This window comes from Chiloscyllium plagiosum, chromosome 45 (assembly GCF_004010195.1).
Source record: "Chiloscyllium plagiosum isolate BGI_BamShark_2017 chromosome 45, ASM401019v2, whole genome shotgun sequence".
Classification (NCBI taxonomy): domain Eukaryota; kingdom Metazoa; phylum Chordata; class Chondrichthyes; order Orectolobiformes; family Hemiscylliidae; genus Chiloscyllium; species Chiloscyllium plagiosum.
This window is the reverse complement of record NC_057754.1, coordinates 1446315-1450965: the sequence shown is the minus strand read 5'-3', so window position 1 is coordinate 1450965 and position 4651 is coordinate 1446315. Positions and strand designations below refer to the sequence as shown.

The 4651-nt window shown below is 51.2% G+C and overlaps 1 long non-coding RNA gene across 1 annotated transcript in view; it reads left to right on the top strand.

The window, feature by feature from the left end:
- The window catches only part of LOC122544024, an 11880-nt gene extending 9118 nt beyond the window's left edge, over positions 1–2762 (top strand). The window contains exon 2 of the long non-coding RNA XR_006310228.1: positions 2585–2762. This is a non-coding gene — a long non-coding RNA (uncharacterized LOC122544024). The remainder of the gene's footprint in view (positions 1–2584) is intronic.
- Positions 2763–4651: the final 1889 nt, after the last annotated feature.

Below are 4651 nucleotides of genomic sequence, written 5' to 3'. Positions count from 1 at the left end.
TGAGGGAGCGGGGGCTGTCGGAGGGTCAGTGCTGAGGGAGTGGGCACTGTCGGAGGGTCAGTGCTGAGGGAGCGGGCACTGTGGGAGGGTCAGTGCTGAGGGAGTGCTGCACTGTGGGAGGGTCAGTGCTGAGGGAGTGCTGCACTGTGGGAGGGTCAGTGCTGACAGAGCAGTGGGAGAGCTGGGTACATGTGCTATGGCCCATTATGCCTCCAGTGTGGTGTGTGACTCTAGATTTCTGCCGTTTTTATGTTTGTTGTGTGCCACTCTGTTGGCAATCACAGTCACACCCAGTTAATAAAACACAGCAAACAATTCCTTCTGTGTGTATTCCTTATCGTAGCCTTGGCCTTCAGCTGGAAGGAGAAACGGATGTAAGTCAGACTCATTAAACTGGGAAGGCCTAACTCCAAGGTCTTCCATTCACCAGCTGGGGGATAGCAGGAGAATGGCCCACTCACACCAGACAGTGGGAGCAGCTCTGATCCCTCTCTCCCCCCATTCCTGAACACTGCCTGTTAATCGGAGTGACTCCGTTCGGAGAGACCTCCTGAGAAGCCTATCGCTGAAAATAGGGGTCCGTTAGCCAACATCTCTCACAGCCATTGGGACAAGCCCTAACCAACCCAGGAGCCTTGCCGCTCCCCACGGCAACAGTTCAGCCAATCGCCATCCAACTACCAATCCGGTTCCCCGTCGGGTAAGTGGTTGTGACCACCTGAAATGTGAATCTCTTGCACGTGTGTCCTGATGGGAACTCACCGTGAAGTATCTTCAGCAGAGTTTAGGTTGTTTCACGATCTGGTCAACTCTGCCCTTTGACCCCAGGCCCAAATAAAGGTTGTCCACTTACTGTGGGCCATAGCAACCAACCAACCAACATGCAGAGAAATACATATGGTGGGCATCCCGTGGAGTAGTATGGACTAATTTGTGGGTGTGCGTGTGTGTGTACACGTATGTCATGAGGATGTCCCAAGGTCCATATGAATAAAATCTTTCTTTTTAAAAAAAGAGCAGGAGTAGGCCATTGAACCCTTCCAGCCTCTGCTACCCCATTCAATCAGATTGTAGCAGACCTATAGGGGTGACCCTCCACCTCCTCCAAAACCATCGTCAATCAGAAACCACTTGAAAGCGGCATTGACTATGATCAGTCACCCTCCCCCACCATCCCCAAGACCCAAACCCCCTCTGGGGGAGTGAGAATTCCACAGACTCTCCGCACTCAGAGCGAAGAAATTCGTCCTCATCTTCGTCTTTAATGGGATGCTCCATTATTGTCCAGGCTTTGCCCAGGTAGGACCCTGCTAAACCACCCTCCCACCCCCCTGACCATTATTGGCGTCAATAAGATCACCTCTCGTACTACTAAACTCCAGTGGGTCTCAGCTTAACCTGCTCCACCTAACCTTCCACCCCCGCAGCCAACCTCTGCCCCTCATCCTTTCCTCTCTCCCTCTTTCTGGGTTCCTGCTACAGTGAACATAGGTGCAGGAAGCTGAGCTATTTCTCCCATAACCTTGTTCAAGCAGATCTCTTACTTCAACACCATTTTCCCCTCACCGTCCCTCCGTGTCTCTAATATCAAGAATCTTCTCGGCCTCCATCTTGAACTCGCTCTGTGACTGAGCCAACCCTACCCTCCCACGATTCCCCACTCTCTGAGTGAAAACACTCCCCCTCCTCTCAGTCCAAAATGGCCAGCCCCTTATCCTGAGTTGCTTGTGACCTCCCCACCCAAGATTGGGGGAGTGACCACCTCCCTGTGACCCCCCCTGTAAGAGTGTTATTTTCTTTATAATTCTATACTCCAAGGAATGTAGGCCCAGTCTTCTCAAGTGTCACCTCACGGAAACCATAGGAACCAGCAGCAGGGGTACACCCTTTGGTCAGAGAGATGTACAGCACGGAAACAGACCCTTTGGTCCAACTCGTCCGTGCCGACCAGATATCCCAACCTAATCTCGTCCCATTTGCCAGCACCCGGCCCATATCCCTCCAAACCCTTTCTATTCATATACCCATCCAGATGCCTTTTAAATGCTGTCATTGTACCAGCCTCCACCACTTCCTCTGGCAGCTCATTCCACACACACACACACACACACACACACCACCCTCTGTGTGAAAAAGTGGTCCCTTTTAAATCTTTCCCCTCTCACCCTAAACCTATGTCCTCTAGTTCTGGACTCCCCGACCCCAGAGAAAAGACCTTGTCTATTTATCCTACCCATGCCCCTCATGATTTTATAAACCTTTATAAGGTCACCCCTCAGCCTCCAGGGAAAATAGCCCCAGCCTACAGCCCTGTAGCTCAAACCCTCCAGCATCCTTGTAAACCTTCCAAGTTTCACATCCTACCGATAGCAGGGAGAAGCAGATTTGAACACGGTATTCCTTCAAGTCTGCTCCAGCGTTCAGTAGAATCGGGTCCAATCCCAATCTCAATGCCCACCTTCTCCCAATAGCCCCTTTACAATCTGAGATCCTTCTTGACCACACTCAGTGAGCTGGATTGAACCGGTCTCGGTGCGGGCTGGCCATGGGTTTGACTGACCCGCTTGCCTTTTGCTGTTGCCAGGGATGTTGAACGATGGCGCAGGGGGGCATCAAGACTTCCAGCGGGGACTACATAGATGCATCATGGGAGCTGAAGATCACTGTGGAAGAACTGGGTCCTGAGGCGGATCCCATCACCTTGAGAGTGAACGGCGATGTGCACATCGGTGGTGTCATCCTTCAACTTGTGGAGAAAATCGGTAAGCGCCAACGAATCTGACGGTCAGCGTCAGTGAGACCGGGGTACAAGGGCCTGGGATTGTCAACTCAAACCCAGTCACCTGTCCAAAGTGGGCGGCACGGTGGCACAGTGGTTAGCACTGCTGCCTCACAGCGCCAGAGACCCGGGTTCAATTCCCGACTCAGGCGACTGACTGTGTGGAGTTTGCACGTTCTCCCCGTGTCTGCGTGGGTTTCCTCCGGGTGCTCCGGTTTCCTCCCACAGTCCAAAGATGTGCAGGGTCAGTGAATTGGCCATGCTAAATTGCCCGTAGTGTTAGGTAAAGGGGTAAATGTAGGGGAATGGGTGGTTTGCGCTTCAGCGGGTCGGTGTGGACTTGTTGGGCCAAAGGGCCTGTTTCCACACCGTAAGTAATCTAATCTAATCTAATCTAAAAAAAAAGTCAACCACAGTTGCAGTCAGTGGTCTGAAAGACCAGGCTTGGTAGAAGACCTCTGTGTATGAATGCAATGCCACAGAATGTATTATGTTTCTCGGGGTAAATAGTTATTTGGCCGCGCACGGCAAGTGGATAAAAGACATGTTCTGTCAGAGGATTTTTTTTTTGACTTGCAGCGCAATTTGCAAAAAGCTATAAGAGAGAGGCTGGGGCTGAGGGGCGACCTTATGAAGGTTCGTAGTGGGGGTGGATAGGGAAAATAGCTTTACCCCTGGGGTGGGGAGTCCAAAACTAGAGGGCATAGGTTAAAGGTGAGAGGGGACCTGAGGGGCAACTTTTTCACGCAGAGGGTGGTGCGTGTATGGAACAAGCTGCCAGAGGAAGTGGTGGAGGCTGATACAGCATTTAAAAGGCATCTGGATGGGTATGTGAATAGGAAGGGTTTAGTGGGATATGAACCAAGTGCTGACAAATGGGACTAGCTTAAGTTAGGATATCTGGTTGGCATGGGTGAGTTGGGCTGAAGGGTCTGTTTCCCTGCTGGACATCTTTGTGGAACAGACCTGCTGAGGGAGTGGTGAGTGTGGGGACAGTTCCAACATTTAAAAGACATTTGGATAAGGACCTGGATAGGAAAGGGATTGGAGGGATATGGGGCAGCTGGGGCTAGTTTAGTTTGGGGTTAGGGTCAGCACAGACTGGTTGGGCCGAAGGGTCTGTTTCTGTGCTGCTGGGGGCAGGGGAGTGTGCAAAAGTTAGACTGTGCGGGAGGAGAGTGCTGAAGGCTGGGAAGTGGGATCTGACTGGCCCTGGGGGGGGGGGGGGGTGGGGGGGAGGGATGCACCACTTAAATGATGACTGACAGCTAACCAACAAGCATTGTTTAAATTTAAACCAGCGTTTCACTGATGGCCTATTATAAGACTGTCAGTCAGTCTTGCAGAGTGGCGCAGTTGCAAATTCAGGAAGCTATTTATATTGATGCGTGGTTCCCGACTTTTCGCAAACACAGCGTTTAAGCACATCACATCTGTTTGGACTTGTCAAAAAAACAGATCAAACTCTGACACGTTCCTCAGAAAATGCCTGGAGCAATCAGACTCAACCTTCCTTGGTTTAACTGAAGGGGTACTTTCCCCCAGTGTTAGGTCTGGGGTTAATTGAAGGAGTATGGGTGCTATATGGCCTCCAGGGTTAATCTCCCTCAGAAATGCAACTGGCCATTATTGCACAGTAACCAATAATTAGACAGAATGAAATCTTCATAACCCCCTGGTTAGTTACAGCTAACTTGGAAAACAAACTCCATCGTGCAGTGGACACTCCCAAAGAATGGGGTTCCAGAATCATCGAGACGTACAGTACGGAAACAGGCCCTTCAGCCCAACCCATCCATGCCGACCAGATATTCCCAACCTAATCCAATCCCATTTGCCAGCACCCGGCCCATATCCCTCCAAACCCTTCCT